This window comes from Arachis ipaensis, chromosome B08 (genome assembly GCF_000816755.2).
Source record: "Arachis ipaensis cultivar K30076 chromosome B08, Araip1.1, whole genome shotgun sequence".
Lineage (NCBI taxonomy): Eukaryota > Viridiplantae > Streptophyta > Magnoliopsida > Fabales > Fabaceae > Arachis > Arachis ipaensis.
The window spans coordinates 92,463,051-92,484,040 of NC_029792.2; the positions used below are offsets into that span (position 1 = coordinate 92,463,051).

Here is a 20,990-nt window from a genome sequence, read left to right on the forward strand (position 1 = left end):
CTTAATCAGAATCTTCGTGGTATAAGCTAGAACTTATGGCAGCATTCATGAGAATCCGGAATGTCTAAACCTTGTCTGTGGTATTCCTAGTAGGATTCAAGGATTGAATGACTGTGATGAGCTTCAAACTCCTGAAGGCTGGGCGTTAGTGACAGATGCAAAAGGATAGTAAATCCTATTCCAACCGGATCGAGAACCAACCGGTGATTAGCCGTGCTGTGACAGAGCGCGTGAGCGTAGTTTTCACTGGAAGGATGGAAGGTAGCCATTGACAACGGTGATCCACCAACACACAGCTTGCCATAGGAGGACGTGCGTGCGTGAATCAGAAGACAGAGGAAAGCAGAGATTCAAAAGACAAAGCATCTCCAAAACTCCAACATATTCTCCATTACTACACAACAAGTAACTTTTAATTTATGCTCTACTGGTTATTCATAATTCAACTGATAAACATAATTGACTTCCTAACTAAGATTTACAAGATAACCATAGATTGCTTCAAACCAACAATCTCTGTGGGATTCGACCCTTACTCACGTAAGGTATTACTTGGACGACCCAGTGCACTTGCTGGTTAGTGGTACGAGTTGTGAAAAGTGTGATTCGCAATTTGTGCTACCACCCACGTTAAGAGTCACGTTAACTAAGTTAACGTGAACTTTAACGTGGAGGAAATGAAATGGAGCCAACGTTAGTGACACTTACCTTTGTTACTAACGTTGGACCAAGCTCATAAGTGGCCACGTTAAGAGCCACGTTAACTTAGTTAACGTGGGCTCTAACGATAAGAAGCAAGAGAGAAGCCAACGTTAGTGACATTCACCTTTGTCACTAACGTTGGCCAAGTCTCCATAAGCCACGTTAACTCCCACGTTAACTTAACTTAGTTAACGTGGAAGTTAACGTGAAGCAAGAATGTGATCGCCAACGTTAGTGACACCTAACATTGTCACTAACATTGGAATGAACCCACACAAGCCACTATGAGCCACGTTAACTCCCACGTTAACTTAGTTAACGTGGAAGCTAACGTGGATAAGGGAATGATGAGCCAACGTTAGTGACACTCAACTTTGTCACTAACGTTGGAGATGGCTAGCATGGCCACGTTAGAAGCCATATTAACCTAGTTAATGTGGACTCTAACGTGAGAAATAAGGGCACATTGGAACGTTAGTAACAAAGGTAAGTGTCACTAACGTTTTCGAAAGTTGGCAAGCCTACGTTAAAAGAGTCACGTTAACTAAGTTAACGTGGACTCTAACGTAGGAAAGGGGGAGACTTCTCAACGTTATTGGGAAAGGTAAGTCCCAATAACATGTGCGAAGGACAAAGAAGCAACGTTAGTAGCAACGTTTGTGCCACTAACGTTGGAGTTAACGTGGCTCTTACTTTGGTGAGGAACGTTAGTGAAAAAGGTGATTGTCACTAACGTTCTCGAACCCACATTTCCACTTAAACGTTAACACCACTAACGTCCTGAGCTAAAGTCTCTGCCCACTTCATACTTTCTCTCTGCAAGTAAAACTAAGCCCAATGAAGAAGGTAACTGCTTCAAACTCAAGATCCAAAGGCCCATACCCAAGACTTGAAGAGCCAACTAGAAGATCAGAAGAGTAGTATATATAGGAGTATCTTTGAATTAAAATGAGAGTTGGAAATTATAGGGAGCCTCTTGGCATAGAATTACTCTCTGTATTTTACTTTCTCTGCACTTCTAGTTTCATCATGTATTCTCCATCTTTGTTTTCATTTTCCAGAGCTATGAACAATTAAACCCCTTTCATTGGGTTAGGGAGCTCTGTTGTAATTTGATGGATCAATACTAGTTTTCTGTTATTTACTTTCTTGCCATTTAATTTTCTGCAATTCTCAACTCAAATTCTGATTCGCTCAACTAGAACATTCCTCTAATTAAAGTTGCTTGATCAATCAATCCCTGTGGGATTCGACCTCACTCTATTGTGAGTTTTTACTTGATGACAAATTCGGTACACTTGCCGAAAGAAATTTGTTATGAGACAAGTTTTCCGTGCATCACCTCCAAAAAAATTAAACCAGGAAAATAACACGGTAAGAACAACAAAAAAATAGAGGGAGACAAAGGATTATATAAAAATATAAAAATAAAAGATAAAGAAAAACAAAACATATCTAATTATAATATAATTCATTGAAATATTAATCAATTCTTAAATGCATGTATCTATAGCTGCATGTGTCTAAATATTTAGTTCATGGTGTTTTTCATTTAAGGTTTGAACTTTGAAACACACAAATTTGCATATTTGGTAGGAAAAAAAATAAGTGAAAAATCACCAAGAAAGAAAAATCAAAGTAAAACAATAAGAAACTAAATGTTCATTTGACAGCAAATGGAATCACAGTTACTCAAATTATGAGAAGCAAAATTCTCTCATTACCACTTGAATTTTCATGAATCATCGATACCGACATAAAAGAAATGAAAAATCCTCAGTTTCACTTAAACTATAATATATATATATATAGAGAGAGAGAGAGAGAGAGATCGTTGGCTGAGAAATCATCAGGCAAAGAAAGAAATCAACCACATACTAAACCCCAAATCAAACATAATAGAAACACAAAAGAAACCTTAAATAAAAAAGTTTGAAGATTCAGTACCAGACAAAGAGAGAAATCGAGAGTATTCTTACAGAAGGGGATCGCTGGCTGAGATCTCAACCCAGCATGTCTCACCAAGACTGTTGACATTCATGAGCGCGTGAAGCCCATAACAGAGATCTCTGTTGCTCAGCAACGCTGCCATCTCAGTGACTGAAACTAACCAGTGCCACCTTCATGAACGTCCTCTCCGACGAAGAATCCGCTTACCTCCATGGGTTAGGGTTTCCAAATGGGCTTGACAAAATGGTGTCGAAGAGATGGCGTTAGGGAGGGAGAATGGACTTTATTTACTTTCATGCCTTTATCCCTTCGCTGCTCTATATAATATGACACTTCCTTTTTTGGCTCAGAACCCATACACAATGTTTTTTTTTTTTTGGACAGCTTCAGGGCCCATTACCACTTCCCAACTGACTGAACCCAAAATCCGACCAGCTGAATCTGGAAAAAAAAACAACGCCTTTTCTTCATTGTCTTGATTGCCGCTGCTATTATTCATTATGCTTAAAGAAGACTTAAAATTATTTGGCAAATAAACAGGTAAAGAACTAATTTCAAACCTAAGGTGGGCCCAAGAAAACTAAAAAGAAATATATGTAAAAGAACAAAAACATATGGGCTATCTATATGCATATGTTCGAATAATGGCCGTTCAACTTTCTTTTTAATTGTCATTTAGGGTCCAGGAGAAGGAAAGACCCTAAAACCCCCACACATATAATAACCATTTAGATATCTCTTTGGTTAGTGAGTAACTAATTAAAAGAAAAGTAATCAAGGCAAAGGGAAGAGAGAAAGGAGTTTTAACACACAAATAGAATAAGAGTTTTCGCCAGTAGCATCTGTCTTGGTATCCATTTGAAGAGGAAACCAAGGTTCAAATCATCCATGTAAAATGTCATCTCCATAATCATTTTAGCAGTCTCTCTTAACATTAAGAGAAACAAAAAAATTTCCTTTTTTTCTTAATTATCCTAATACAATCTCTTTTGCAGTAAGAGGGAAAATCGTTCATCTCTTCTCCAGTGCTGAAAAGATGATTAGCAACATCACAAATTTGGATGGCCGTGCATGCAGACAGGAATGATGCCAATAGGTAAAAAATTAAACCCTTGTTAATCTTTACTCTACATGTCTATAAGGAAATGAACATACAATAATACTCAATTGGTACATGACATAGGAACATACCACCCTAGATTGCTAAAATTGCTAGTTCCCTTATACCACATTTAGGAAAAAAGTCTTCAAATCATACAAACCTAATTAGGTTTCATAGGTCACAGTTTTAACCCCTTTAAACGAATAACAAAGCCATGAAAACTTTATAGACTATATATCCTTAGAGACCTCTTTTTATCAATCAGAAAACTTCAAAGATTTTGTTTTAACACATTCAACTCATCATTAAATGGCCAAACTCTGTTTTGAGCTTAGTATTAAAAGGTAACTTCATAAAAAAATTGAGAAACAAAATTTATTTTAAGTTCTTAAAAATAAAGATTTATCAAAAGGATAGATGATATTTAACCCAATCGAACAAAAAAGAGTTCTTAATAATTTCATTTTTTGAGTAATTTTTATATAACTTTTTATGTAGTTGTTTTGAAAATAATTTTTCTCCGAATCAGTTAACAGATATATTAGCATAAGATTCATGAAATAACTATACTCATTAATAATTTATCATGTACAAAAAATGTTGTTAATATTTTTATCTGATTAATTATGATTATTGTTTAGTTAACTATTTTTAATATGTCATATTTTATTAAGCTTGGCTTGGGTTAAAGTAACCTATTTCATTGGTTGACTCTAAATCTTTCAATTCAGATTTCTTTACCACTCTATTCATTTACCAAATGCACTGAAATTAATTATGGTATCTACAATTTGTATTTGGCTTCAAAATAATCACCCAACGATCACATTCCGTAAATGATGTTTGTAGTCCATATGTTGCTGTCATAGGCAGCCTTCTTTATTTTTTTTTTGCTCTTATAACGCTTAAATATATTAGTGAAAATGACTATTTACTTTAGGTAGTACGGGTCAATTTCGTAGAATACAAACAATCAAAGTCTCGCTAACTTATGATGGTGCTGTTATATGTTCTCAAGAGGTTTATGGCAACCCAGGAACACTGGATCAAAGGAAATGAAGGGACTTTGAGGTTTTGACTTTATGACGGGCAGGTAACCGAGTATATATAATAGGAAAAGTATGGGGATTCAATGTAATTGCTATACAATGTGTACAATGAGGATATTTTTGTAATTAAACTCAAATTATAATTAAAGTAATTAATTATTATTTTTCAAATTTCAAATTAAACCCAAATAAGGATTCCATACTGTGAATAATGCAAAACTGGAAATTGCCAACCCTCTTCCCCATTTACACGTGAATTGCTTCTCAAAAATTCTCACCTTCTCTCAACGGTGCCACCCCGCAACCCGCAACAGCCACCATCGTGCATAGCCTCAGTAGACACCGTCGTACATATCGTGAAGGACCGTGCAACACCGTTGCGAGGGTTGCTCCATGCGTGCAGCTGATGAGCGGATATTTTATACGCTTTTTGGCATAGTTTTCATATAGTTTTTAGCATGTTTTGTTTAGTTTTTATTAAGTTTTATAGGGTTTAGTATAAAAAATCATATTTTTGGATAATACTATGATTTTTTGTATTTTTGGATAATTTCAGGTATTTTTTGGCTGAAATTGAGGAGCTAGAGCAGAAGTCTAATTCAGAGACAGAGAAAGCACTGTAGAAGCTGTCTAGATCTGACGTCCTTGCACTCGGAAGAGATTTTCTGGAGCTAAAGAAGCCCGAATGGAGCGTTCTCAATGACTATAGAAATCTGACTTCCAGAGCTTTCCAGCAATATATAATTGTCCATACTTTGCTTCGGATTTGAAGGCCCAAAACTGGCGTCCAACACCAACTACCTGCCGCCTTCCAGGCCTCCAGCGCCCAAGGAGTAGAGTCCAGCGTCCAAACGCCCAAAGAGGACCCCCTAGCTAGCGTTCAACACTCTAGGAGCCTCATAGCACGTGGATCTCATCAAAGCTCAGCCCAAACACTCACCAAGTGGGCCTTAGAAGTGAATTTTAGCACTAGATAGACTGTTTTACCCTTACTAGTCATCTATTTAGTATTTAAAGACTTTTTACACGTTTTATCAGGATTCTCCATTGAAGGACGCATACCATACACGTTTTACATTGTATTTTCCTTTCAGTATGAGTTTTCAAACCTCCTAGGTTGAGGGGAGGAGCCCTGCTGAGTCCTATGAATCAATAAAAGTATTACTGTTTCTTCTTCGATCTGTGTTTGATTTATTTCTAAGATGTATACTCACTCTTCAACATGGTGAATAGGATGATCAGTAACAATTAGCTCTATTCATCACATTAAGACGAACATGCCTGACAAACACCCGCGTCTACTTGGGTTCGTGTGAATACGTAACTGGAAAGCGCGAACCAATAGCTATGTTTATACATCTCTCACACGATTAATCCACGACTTCGTTGAGAACTTCTCGAGACACCAGTTCAGCCGATTTTCTAGGGAGATTAGGGTCTCTGTGGTATAGGTTAGAATCTAAAGAAGCAGCATTCTCTGATTCGAAAGATTTGACCTTGTTTGTGGCATTTTGATTAGGATCGCCAGGAGAATGAACTGCTAGAGCTTCACCCTTCGTCAGATTGGATGACCACGGCCAATGGCGTTCAATCTGTAGCAGAGGAGATCAATGACCACAGCCCATGGTATTGATCACATACAGCCTACCATAGAAGAATTCACTCACAAGCAGAGAAGACAGTACTACCAGAGTTAATTCAGAAAGACAAAGCAACTCCAATCCTTTACCTTATTCCTATTACTGATTTTAATATATACAATATATTCCTTTCATGAATTGCCCTTACATCAATCCAACAACCTTCTGATTTTTCCTGACAATGACCTGCAAGATAACCATAGCTTGCTTCAAGCCAACAATCCTCGTGGGATCGACCCTGACTCGCTCAAGTATTACTTGGACGACCCAGTGCACTTGCTAGTACATCTGTACGAAAGTGTGGGATTCGTGCACCAGCAGCTGTGGACATCCCAGTCGGAGAAGGCCCCCAGCCGGCGACGGTTCAGCGTCTGACATTTTCATTCATCACCAATTGCAGCACGAACACGTAAATGGAGTGCAATTCGATGGAACTGCTATGTCATCTTCCATCTTCAGTCACTGACGACAATTTGATGCATGCAACCGACAACCATCTCAACCCTTGCGACCTAGTGGGTGAGCTAGCGAATAAGGTTAGCAATCTATGTTCATGCATCTTCACCGGATGGTTATTCTATTTTCAATTAGATGTTTATTCTTAGTGCAAGTGGAGCGCTCTATTTTATATAACCGTTTAACTAGAGTTAAGATAATAATTGTCGATGTATTCAAGATAATAATGAACCGTGTCATATCTATTTGATGTGGCTTGAAACTCTTGAGAGTTTGGAATCTTGTACATGGTACGTATGTATGTATTTATTTAGTCAAATAAGTTGTTATCTTGCATGTATAGGCACAAGACTTGACTTCATTGAACACCTTGTTCTTCAATTAGTAATCACTGATGCTCCTGTTGATGAATGCCACAGCCCCCCTTGTAAACTTAGTAGTATATTCTATTAAATAACAAAATTGGTTATTATTATTATTATTATTATTATTATTATTATTGTTATTGCTGAAATTGTTTATTAAATTGACATATATATAGTAATTCCAGCATGTGATTTTTATGCATGTGCTTCCATGTCGAAATGTTTATGATGATTGGCTTGATTTGTGTGTGTGTTGAATTATTTAGTCAAATTTTCTTTTATCTTGCATGTATAGGCACAAGACTTGGCTTCATTCTTGTTCTTCAATTAGTAATCACCAATGCTCCTATTGATGAATCCCACAGCCCCCATGTAAACTTAGTAGTATATTCTATTAAATAAAAAAATTGGCTATTGGTATTATTATTATTGATATTATTGCTAAAATTATTTATTAAATTGACAAAGATATAGTAATTCCAGCATGTGATTTTTATGCATGTGCTTCCATGTCAAAACGTTTATGATGATTGGCTTGATTTGTGTGTGTGTTGAATTAATTTGGCTACTTGGTGAAGGTTTCTGTAGTTGCTATTTAGTTCATCGTGCCGTATATAATTAGTCATTTTGTTTTAAATTTGTGTTTATTTGTGACTGAAGGACATGCAAGTTTCGGATCTTATTGAGGTTGGAAGTGATGAGACGAATCTTGGTCATGAGGTTTAGAATATAGTTTAATTTTGTTTTGCCATGAATCGCATATTTGAATTGAGGTTTAATGACATTGAGAGATGTTTGTTTTCAACTGATACACAGTTAGCGGACCACAGTTGTCTTGGAAAAAACAAAATACCAAAAGTTGGGATGCAGTTTGAGCAGTTGCAATTGGCACATGATTTTTATGCTAGTTACACAAAGAAAGTTAGTTTTGTTACTAAGATATGGACAACAACATGTGACAAGATGACAAAGAAACCCATTAGCTAAGATATTCACTGCAATCAGAATGGTTGCCGCGGGTCTCATGTCAAATCACCAACATGGAAGAACACGATTTCAGTCGTGGGGTGCAAGGCAAGGGTATATGCAAAGTTTGACAGGGAGAAGCAAGATTGGGTTTTCTTCAAAGTTGAGTTGAGGCACTCACACCCTTGTTCAACGGAAAAAGTGGTGCACTACCATGAGTATAGGGAGCTCACCATGCATGCGAAGTGTGTGATTAAGGATAATGATTGGGCTGGGATATGACCCAACAAGGCATTCCTAGCATTGGCCAATGAGGTTGGGGGAAGTCAAACCTGGGCTTCTCAGAGAAGGATGTAAGGAACTACATTTCTTCAAAACTCCAAATTAGCTATGTAAATTCTGATGTTAAGGACATGTTGAACTACTTCATGCGAATGAAGGACATCAATCCAAACTGCTTCTATGCGGTGAATGTGGACCTGGAGTCTAAGTTTAGGAGTGCAGTTTGGGTGGATGCTAGGTGCCAGGCATCGTATGAATACTATGGAGACGTCGTGTCCTTTGATAGCACATACAGTAAAAATAGGTATTAAGTAGTTATGTTGGATGTTTTAAATTTTCTTATTTTATTGGTATGTTCATGATCGGGTTTTCTTGTATATGGTTGTTGTTCGTTTAGGCATGGATTACCGTTTGCATCATTTGTCGGTGTCAACCATCATGGTAAGTCGACCCTGCTCGACTGTGCCCTGTTAGGAAATGATGAAACTCCAAGTTATGGGTGGGTTTTCAGCCAATGGTTGAAGTGCATCGGAACAGCTCCACAGGGAATCATCAACGACCAATGCAAGTCCATGTATGGTGTAATTAGGAAGGTACTACCCCGTACACGACACTGATGATGGCACATTTTAAAGAAGATACTACACAAGTTTGGAGGTTATTATCGGTACAGAGAGTTGCATGTAAACCTGAATGACATTGTGTGGAATTCTCCGTCAGTAGAGTCATTTGAGGATAAGTGGTCTGATTTTATAGATGAGTTCAACTTACATAACAGCACATGATTGTCAGGTTAGTTACTTTAAAGTTATATTTTGGCTCTTGGCGTTATGTGTTTTCCAGATATGTGTTTAGTAATAAGCTTCTGTGCTAAGAATGGTGTGTTTTAATGTGGATCTTTATGATGGCCAATGCATCTGGGTTCCCATATTTTTCAAGCGTGAATTTTGGGCTGCTATGAGGAGTATGCAAAGGAGTGAGAGTATGCACGTATTCTATGGTGGATTCCTACACAGCAGGACTAGCTTGGTCTAGTTTGTACAAGAGTATGACAAAGTGCTTGGAATCAAGGAGCAGAGAGAATTGGAGGATGATGCAGCAGACTCGAGGGGGGTTATCCCTTGTGCAACAAGCTCACCTACAGAGAGACAATTTCAATAGGAGTACACTAGCAACATGTTTAGGGACGTACAAGTTAAGTTTGTCAAGAAGGCTGATTGTAGAGTTTCTGTTGTTGCTGAAGAGGGGGACTCGGTATGCGTCAAGGTGGAAGAGGAAAAACTAGTCAATGATACCCCTCTTTGTGTTGCATATGACGTCCACTTTGACCGTGCAACGTATGAGGTTTGTTGTTAGTGCAATCTTTTTGAGAGTTCAAGTGTGTTATGCTATCACTGTCTTGTAGTTTTCCATTCATACAAAGTGTATACAGTACCTTTATGCTGTGTTCTCCCTCGTTGGAGCAAGAACGTTAAGCGCAAGCAAACCTATGTCAAGAGTATTCACGGCGTTAGTCGGTCGGATGAGAGTCATAAATCATTCAAAGAATTATCTGCACACTTCTTCAATGTTGCTCAAGAATTCGTCAATGATGATGAGAAAACTGCCATGATGCATGCAGCACTGGAGGAAACCAAGGCCAAGCAAAATGATTACCGTGCTAAGAAGCGGTTAAAGAGCATCGCGGATACCCATGCTAGCATCGGCACACAGAGTTCGATGGGGTGGGTTTAGACTACATCCAAAGGCCGTCAAAGGTCACCACAAAGGGTCGGCAAAAGAAGAATGTCGGCTCGGTATATATGTGTTTACTTAATCTTGCACGGTTAATTGGTATATTAATATGCAGATAGTTAATTATTGTCATACCTTTGTGTGGTTTTGCAGGGTGTTCGTTTGGAGGCATCGAAAAATATAGGATTGGATGCTTTTGTTGGCCGAAATGAGTCCCAATAATTCGGTGCGTTCATGTCTTTGTTAAGCTCCTTTAGCAATAGTTAGTTTGTGTTACACAAAGAGTTTCGATTGTTATTTCTGTATTGGCCAGTACTTGTGAAAATGTTATTTTTCCTACATGCACATGCTAGGTTTGTTGCTCGTTATACAGACTAAGTGGGTTCAGTTTCCTGTATTGGTGTTTCAAGTTTGTTTATATTTGTTTGCAAGTAACTATACTTGATTAAGTTTAATGTACTAGTCTACTAGAGAGGATTTTAGATTCTTGTTTCACTATAATGTTGGATGGTTAGTTTAATATGGATTTGGATGGTTACTTACTATAACAAACTAGATGGTTAATTTTGCTGCCTGGTAAGTATGTCATGATTGAAAGATATTCTTCCAACACATTCTGCCAAGTTCATAAAATGAATGAGCAACCACATGTTAGCCCTCATCACGTCTTGTAAAAAAAAGCATAAGACTCCAACTGGCAAATTAGCTCAATAAGCATTTTGCACTGGGAAAAAAATCCCTGTACATAGACATAATAAACTAGATGGTCATTTTAATATGGATTCGGATGTTACTTTCGTAGACATAATAGATGATTATTTTTGCCGCCTGGTAAGTATATCATGAATGAAAGATATTCTACTAATACATTCAGCTAAGTTCAGAAAATGAATAAGCAACTACATGTTAGTTCTCATCAAGTCTCATAAACAGAATCTCAAAACTCCAACTGGTGAATTAGCTCAACAAGCATTTTGCATTGGGGAAAAAATACGTGTACATAGACATAATAAACTAGACGGTCAGTTTAATATGGATTCGGATGCTTACTTACTATGACAAAATAGATGGTTATTTTTGCCTCTTGGTAAGTATGTCATGAATTAAAGATATTCTACCAATACATTCTTCGAAGTTCAGAAAATGAATAAACAACTAGATGTTAGTCCTCATCAATTCTCATAAACAAAACCTCAAGACTCTAACTGGGGAATCAGCTCAACAAGCATGTTGCATTGGAAAAAAAAGTCTTGTATTTAGACATAATAAACCGTATAGTCAGTTTAATAAGGAATCGAATGGTTACTTTCTTTGACAAAATAGATGGTTATTTTTTTATGCTTGGTAAGTATGTCATGATTGAAAGATATTATGAGAACACATTCAACCTAATTTATAAAATGAATGAGCACGCACATGTTAGTCCTCATCAAAACTCATAAACAAAATCTCAAGATTCCAACTGGTGAATTAGCTCAACAAGCATTTTGTATTGGAAAAATAACAACAAAGTATATAGAAATAATATATTGAATGGTCAGTTAAATATGGAATCGGATGGTTATTTTCTTAGACAAAATAGATCGTTATTTTTCATACCTGGTAAGTAAGTCATGATTGAAATATATTCTACCAACACATTCAGCCAAGTTCAAAAAATGAATGAGCAAGACAAATGTTAGTCCTCATCAACTCTCATAAACAAAACCTCAAGACTCCAACTAGTAAATAAGTTCAATAAGTAACTATAATGTAGTAAATAAACTAAATTATGCTACTTTTTCCTCTTGTAGACATTTTTAACATGCGATGATCCTTCGACCCGTTGTATCAACGTTCTCGTGCTGGGTGCTGTGAATGGTGAAGTCACTTCCTTATGCTTGTTTCGTGGTATGTTGCGGCATCCAGGTTCAACTTTGTCTTCCAAAATTGAAATTACCTGATCAATCAATGCATTTTGGGGGTCACAGACAATGTCTAACATCAACTTCAATCTGAATGATCTAAGAATATCCTATATGATGAAGTCAATAACGTGTTAGAGGTTTTAATCATGAGAAATATATGTGTTGTAATTCATACATCATAAAATTTGCGATCTTCAGTCCAACTCTCCATGAATTTTATAACGTAGATGCCATAATCAAAGCTATAGAGAAGAAAAAAAATTGGTGTAATAAAGATGACAACCATGATATAGCAAGTTTGATACATGTTAGAAATTATTTGTGCTTTAAATTTTACTCACTTGTTTGGCTACTTGGGAACACTGGCATACAAAAGAGGCGGGCCATCTGTAGTCCGAACATATCCTGGGATGGCCACTCTAGACATGTCCTTAATCAGCACGGAATTATATACTAGTGTATTACAAATGTTGAGGGGATAGAAGGAATGCATCATGTTACCGCATATGCATCGAGTTTAGTCCATTCATCACCAAGCAATACAGAATGCAAGTTGTCTAGTATCACAATCCGCTTTGTTGGCACCTCAAAATCGTATAACCACCAATGGCCCATCCAACACATAGGAATTAACCACAGCGGCAAAAAAAAATAGACAACGATGACATACATTGATCACAGTAGAAACATCTTATTTTATACACGTCACTGAACCTGTAGTTCGTGTGGATCAAGATTCCAACAACAAAGCGTCATGATATTCATATGACCAACAAATGCATACACCTTACAAGGTAAACAACCAGTCAAAACCAACAACCATGGACCAAGATTTAACAACTCGTCTAAGATATGGAGGAAAGTAAACTAGCAAATTAGGATTCTATCACACCCATTTTCTTTTGACTGCTTTAACTTTGTCAAAGAACCTACTATCTTCACCAAAGCTTGAACCAAACCCCACATACACCTGACTTGGCCCGTCGTAAAAAGACTCTAGATTATGCTTCCATGTGACTATTTCCAAGAGAACCAAAAGCATTTAGTATACCCACAAGCACTAAAGAATTTTGTACAATACTAAGGTCAAAATACCAATATTCCTGGATACATGCAGTAGAAGTCATGCTTGAATCTTGACGATTGTGACTCGTTAAACGTGTAGCACATCTATTGAATGATCTACACGGAAGAGTATGCAAAAAGAAACTTAAATATGGTAGCAATGAAGTGAATAAAAATGAATGATTTAGTTTACATACGTATGCTGTTGTTAACCCAACTACGAGCTTTCAATGTCCATAGGTCCTTCTTTTGAAGTACTAGATGTTCCCATCCTTCATAGACTGTCAAATGTTGGTCTTTATCGAGTGAGGAGTTCAGTATGCATCCTCTCAATTGTTTCTCCATATGCTCGCCCTTCCTTATATTCTTAAGCCTCGTATGGATTGTAGATCCTGGGGACGGGGTTGGCATCTTCTCAAGTTGAGTCAACTCTAGTGAGAAGCTGGGTTTCGCCGGACTCGGAGTCTGATAGCGAGAATACTTTGGATCATTGTTTGAAAGGGCTCCATGCTAACGGGCCTTGTCTATCGCCCTTGTTCAATGTTTGCCAAAGTTTCTTCAAACTCCAAACACTACATTATCGATACGTCAAATTCACTGTAATGAATTCAAACTGATGTTAGATAAAACAACCGGTTATGCTTGCCAAGGCCTCTAATCACAACATGACCACAAAAGACAATGATAACAAACTTAACTACACACAACTTGCCTGTCAAAATTGTATCCAATAAGCTGCACAAGTGCAGAGGACAGCGTACATAGATCTGCTTTCTTGTGCCCGGCTGAATCCTCGTCAGCGCCTTCATTTTTTACATTAAACTTGGCCTCTGCCAGGAAGTCATCATGTGGTGGTCCCATCTGTTAGAATACTCAATGCCTTCTCTTGACAAGTGACACATAATCTTTATCATCGGAGTCGAGAGCAATCATAGGTGTTTCCCTGCATTTTGAGTAAGACTCTGCTGTCCTTGATGTTTTGTTGCCTCTGCACGATCGGCTTCTCACAATAGGCAACTTTCTCCTTGTACCAGTCCTACTTTCCTGTGATGTACACATCGAACAGGCACGAAACATACACATATAAGCAAACTTGGAAACCCAAAACATGTAAAAAACAACAACTGTGATGGAGATGATTGATATGTATAACCACAACACTCGTGGCTATAGTGCCAAGATGGTCATTCACAGAATAATAGGTATAACCACTCGCATACATACTAAAATGAACAACACGTATACTACCACAGTGGGTTTTAATGAACGGAGCTCACCTTTTGCACCTCTACATCTTTTTTCTAGAGGATCACCCTTGCTTCGGGAAGATTGAGCTTCTTTTGAGGACTTTCAGTGCCGTTAATTTCTATCCTTGTCCTTCCCAAACTGCTTGATTCAATAGAAAAAAGTAACCATACCCATGTAGATGTCCACAAAAGATTAATAGAATTGAAGCGCACAAAAGGTAAAATTTCATACAAGTAAATGAACCTGGCACCACGTTCGCAGCGACATAATAAAAAATGCAACATCAAAGTATTCTACCTAAATAAAGATATCACACCCTAGCTTTCAAGAAAATGAAGTACGTATGTACCTTGGGTGGTGTGCCGGTTTTCCGTGCCCTCTTTCCACCTCCTTCTGCGGGTTTGGAATGTGAACATCTATGACTTGCTTCTTCTTTTGTGACTTTCCTACTTGCTCGTTCCTTAGGTTCTTTACCCAATTGCAGCTTGTTCTTTCAGACCAAACTAAAGATATTAAGCATAACAAATATTTTGTTCTTTAAAATTTGTACAATCTTTATTTATTGTCAAAATCTTTATTGTATATTTTTGTACATATAAAATATATATATTCTAATATATTAATAAATAATATATTAATAAAATATAATATTAGAATTATTAAAATAGAAAATATTGCTTTTTATGAATATATATAATATTTTATATATTAAATTATGAATATATTTAAAAAAATTAAATGAAATAAATATATTAAATAGATAATATATATAATAATAATTAAAATTTGGAAAAATAAAAAAAATCAAATACAACTTTTAAAATCCTTATTTTATTTGAACTTATCTTGTTTCTATTGTATCAATCTATCCCTGTGTGATTCCTGTTGAAGCATATCTCGGGGGGTGCAGGGCAGACAATTTCAAGACGAACTCCCCATTCATTAGATAGAAAAGATCACCAAGATTTTGTGATGCGTTGCCGAACTTATTCCAATTCAATAAGAGATATTAATATTTTGCCTTGAAGGGGACTCGAACCTCTACGCTCTTTAGCACGAGATTTTGAGTCTCCCGTGTCTACCATTTCACCACCAAGGCATCTTGAAAGTGAACCGTATTCCATGAATATGATATCTAGCTAGTGTAATGTATGGAATATATGACAAAGGTGGAGTGTTAAAGTATTTTTATTGATCGGTCATGTCATATAGGCCCGAGTCGGACATCCAATTGGTTCAATTTGAATTATCCGTAGGATATCTTATATATTCTATAAAAAAGATGGACAATCAAACCTATTTCTCGATTCAATAGAAGCCCAAATAGGTGAATAGGTTCCAAAATAGTGATAGATATGTAAAAAGCAGGTCCGATTACGCCTATTCCTAATCCTAAATGGAACGGAACGACGCAGGAATCTATTATATGAAAACATAATATCTATTTAGATACGCTCGAATGACCCCTTTCTTATAATGAGAATGTATATAACCATATTCCAGTATGGTCCGGTATGGAATGAACTTAGAATCATGGAATCGACTCGATCATCAGATTCTAGATTCTAAGTTCATAACCCTAGCCCATTCCCATTTTGGGCAAAACATTCCCTATGTGAACAATGACGGACAAATTACATAGTGACATACACAAGACACCACGGGAACATATGCATGCTGTAACGTCCCGTCCAACAAAATACCTTGCTTAAGCCTGGGTATTTCCACTAGAAAGAACATTATGTAACCTTCTCTAGTATTAACTACTTAATTATCAAACCTTTGTATCGAGTTCGCATTTCAGTTTTAAGAAAATTCCAGAAAATTTTGTTTTTTATTCATTAAAGTCATAATTCAAACATTTACAAATAATAATAATCATGTAAATATTATTGATAATAATTCTTACACAAAAGAAACCAAATAAAACTCAAATACAATATACTAAACCTACCCCTCTATGTAAAATAAAATCTCAAAGGATAATAACGAGGGGACTCTATGAAAGCAATTAAAACCATAAAGAAAGCCTACTGATCGCTCGCAGCTTCAAATTGCGTCTTCAAACCTGTCACTGAAAGGGTGGAAAATTTGGGGGTGAGAACTAAACCACATGTTCTCAATAGAGGTCGAGAATGCCGTGAAAGTAAAGAATAAAGCGCAAATAGTTAATTTCATTTAGAGACATCTAAAAGAAAATTAACCTTTTTTTAAAAGTATTAGTTAATTCTTCAAAATCCTAGACCCATATTTTCTTAATAAAACTCTTAAAAGTTTCCTAGACTGTATGAATGACCAACCTGTTCCAAGCATAGGTTCATTAAGTCTATGCTGAACCAGTCAGATACTTTATACAGAACTAGACCTCAAACGTACCAGTCACGGCCTCAGGCCCAAACAACTCAATCAACATCCAATCACTACAATCTAAACAATCAGTTACAAACACAGGTAATGAGGTTCAAACACAATCAAGAGCAATTACATCAAGTATAGCAATCAGCAATTAAACAGAATTATTCACTTAGGCAAACCAATTACAATATACACACTCAAACAATATCACATAGATGCATATGATGAATGTCTAGTCCTAGTGCAGGCCATGAGCTCATGTGTCGGTTAGCACCTACATTCCCGACATTTATACGGTCACGAGTTCACGATTTCCCGAATACGATTTTCCGTTCAAATAAATGCGCATATAATTATTATCAGCTCTATTGAGATAGCCTCTACTTTCTACTCGCAGGAAATATACTCTTGGGAACGAAAAATTGTTGTAGGTATCCTAGTTTTCCTACAGAAACTCTTGGGTTGCTTTAAGCAACAGATAAATAAATATTATCTCTTGGGTTACATTTAAGTAACAAATAAGCAAACAATATCTCTTAGGTTGCCTCAAGCAACAAACAAACATCTCTTGGGTTGCTTCAAGCAACAAACAAATAAACAAATATCTTTTGGGTTGCCTCAAGCAACAGATAATCATACAATAAGTACTTTACTCTTTCCTTTTTCTTTCATATTGCAAGTACGCAAGCGGGACAAGACCCACGCCCTTGCCAACAATCTCATATACCAAATAATCTTTTCTTAAAAGAATCAGTGAAGTTATCATCGAGCCTTAAATTTATTTTAATTAAATCCTTATACTTTTATAAAAATTTGGACATAATTTCCTCTAAAAATAGGACTTAGCCACCATTTCGGGTCCTTCTTTCTCAACATTTCACCAACCTCCTATCAGCCATTTCCACAACAATATATTCTCAAAAACATTTGATAATAGTATAGAAAATCTATTTTCTTAAATTCCATATCCAAGTAATCACCAAAACAACATCGGCAATCTAATTTCAATTTTATTTTTAAAATATCAAACGAATTCGGAATTATGCAAACCTTATATCCATGTGATCGTCTCGGATTAAGCTTTCTATTAAACCAAAAATCACAATTTTTTGCTGACTCTAGCTTCGGGAATATAAGCAAAACTGTGACTGCTCTGTAGTGCCTTAAAACCAGAAGAACAGCAGCAGCATGTGATATTCAAAATTCAATATAAAATCCAAGTTAAATCCAATGACTTTAAAAATTAATATAGTTTAACTTTGATCATCCAGATTTCTTTTCCAATTGGTCCCAGGTCAATATCATTTTTAATGAAGAAGTTATATAACCTAGAATTTGACTAATTTTCTGCAGAATTCTGTTTTAAAACTTAATGAACTTATCTTCTTCCAAGTCCCATAACTTACTCATTAAAACATGGATAGCCCTGAAATTTAAGTCACATATGCTAAACATACTTAATTTTCACTTCCAATTGGTTGCACCTCGATATCCAACCAGGTTCAAAAGTTATAAACTCTCAAAGTTACTGATTTAAGAAAACAGAATCTGGCCTTTACTGCATAATGCATCGTATTTCAAAAATTTGTATCTTTTAAACCGCAAGTTCAACCATTCTGAAATTTTACGAAATTAAAATAATAGGACTAAAGTTTCATTTAAAATTGGTTTCGCTTCAAAATTCAATTTGTAACATTCACAGCAGAGCCAAAAAATTACTGCTGTTCCAAAAATTCTGCAGTAAAAATCAGATCCCACAACCATTACTCAAAAATTCACCATAAATCTTATATTTAATGAAAAGATCTCAAACTCTCCAATTCAGTCCCAATTATTCCCAAGTTTAACCAGGACTTAGTTCAACGCAATTCTGATCATCACAGAATTAGTTACAGTCTTTCAAAGTTACTGTTTTCAGTTAAAGATAATGCAGAAAATCAGATTTTATGGCTTAACTTTGAAAAATCATAACTAAATCTTTAGTTAATACAAAACCTTCAAATTTAAATCCTAACAACTACACTTGTTAAAGTTTACTCATATTTTAAACTCATACCATTTCGATCACTAGAAAATTACTAGGCCGTCCTCAAAGTAACCATTCTATTTTGAAAACCAGATTCTTAATAATAGTTTAGTCTTTTAGGCCCTAATTCTTCAACAATTCTCAATCCAGTATCAAATATATCAAATGATTATCTTAGTTTCAACCATTTATACATAATCAGTCAAAACCACAATCCTCTACTAATCTCCAGTCACTTTCACAGCCATAGCAATATACCAAACAACCATTTCAACAACCAACAATCAATAATTCAATCATCTACCATACATAATTACAATCAATTCAATCACAGCAACAAGCACAATTGCAATCACAATCCAGCATTCATATAATCAATTAATTACTCACAGCTATTAATACTATTTGCAGTTATTCGGTAAACCTTGTTGGCATTCCTAAATTAAAATCATTTTAAACCCCCTACCTCGATGTCGCAATTACAAGAAACCGGAGACAGAATTGCGGCGAGACAGCTGGCTAGACCCCTATTAGTCACGCAACCATTTCAGCCAAGAAAGCAGCGGCACTGCATCTCAGCACAACTGGGACAACAGTAGCATTAGCTTCCACAACAATGACCATGGTTGCAGTGAAATGAAGATTTCAAATTCAACGGAATCGAAAGGCAGAAACAGCTCTGGTAATTTAAAACGGAGCACAGGCCAAAGTTGAATTAAAACAAGAACAAGCAGTTTAATAAGAAATTGGCAGAATAGGGCGTGCAATTGGAGCAGAAATAAGGAGAAAAGGCTAACCCAGGCCAATGGATGTTAATCCTAATTAGAGCGAAAACAGGGCAGCAGTGATTCCCAGCAATCCTTCCCGGTGGTTCCGGCAGCAGCAACTCCCCACCAGTGGCTCCATTCCACAGCAACTCCAACAGTCAAAAGAATGAGCACTAGAAGTAGAAACAACTGTGTCTATGGCAACTCCAAATCGACGGCAACAGTGGCAACAGTGACACCAGCCCCTTCTTTGCGTGCAGAGGCGATAGTGATGGCTAGGGTTCGATGGAAGTGCCTCTCCCTGATGGCGGGTTGAACAGTCGCGATGGCGATGGAAGTTTAACGACGGCGGTGAAACGCGGCGGTGACAGTGAGGAACGGCGGTGATATGGCTCCAACAGCGCACCATCCTTCTCCCTCTTGCCCTCCACTTCTCCCACACTCTCCTATATGACAGCAACAGCAGCGACGCTGCTTGTGTTACCCACCGGCGCTGCTTCCCCCTTCCCCTCTTCCCTATGCGTCTCGCTCTCTCTCGATCTCCCTTTCCTTGTTTTCTCTGATTTCTTTCTTCTCTGTGTTGATAAGTTTATTTGTGTGGAGGGTGTTCATCCGTGAATGAATGGTGGGGAGAAAAGAAGTGTGGAGGAATAAGGGAGGGGTTAGTGTACCGTATATGTGTGTGTGACTAATTGGGTGAGGAGTATACGTGTTACATAATAATGATACGTAAAAATAAAAAACATAGATTAAAATTACAATAAAACATATACGATTAACATACGAATTTTACATAATATTTAAAATAAAAGAGAAAATTTAGATTTAAATATATAAAATTACTTAAAAATATTAATTGATTCAAAATAAAACTATCTCCGAATCTATTTAATTATTTCTAACAAAATAATTTCTAAAATTATAAAATTTAAACTTAACAAGATAAAATCACAATTTATTTATATTTAGGTTTTCAAAAATGCGGGATGTTACACATGCATCATTAACACCATAACTACCATTTGTATTAATTTTACTCTAAATATGAAATTGCTATGGATAATACCTGGGAGACAACACTGTTGGCCTTCTTATCAAGTTCATCAACAGTCCATGCAGCCACCCATGGCTCCGGTGCTTAACATGCAGCTAACGGACAGTGTTTCAATCGTTGAAAGTATAATACCTGGATAAAAAAAATTCATAGCTCAAGAGTTGTAGAATAAGTCGTATGTTCACGTTAACATGACTTTAACCATTTAACATACCGGTAACACGAACATGCATCTGCCGCACATTTCATGATTTTAGGTTTGAAAATTTTTTTCGCCACTTTTAACCACTTCAATATCTTGTATGGCCAGTTGAATCTTCTT

The 20,990-nt window shown here is 36.6% G+C and overlaps 1 long non-coding RNA gene across 1 annotated transcript; it reads right to left on the minus strand.

Annotated features, from left to right (window-relative positions):
* Nucleotides 16,473–20,276, minus strand: LOC107614296. The gene is made up of 3 exons (XR_001614378.2): nt 19,645–20,276; nt 19,314–19,526; nt 16,473–16,540 (listed from the first exon to the last, which is right to left on the minus strand). It is a non-coding gene; the product is annotated as an uncharacterized LOC107614296 (long non-coding RNA).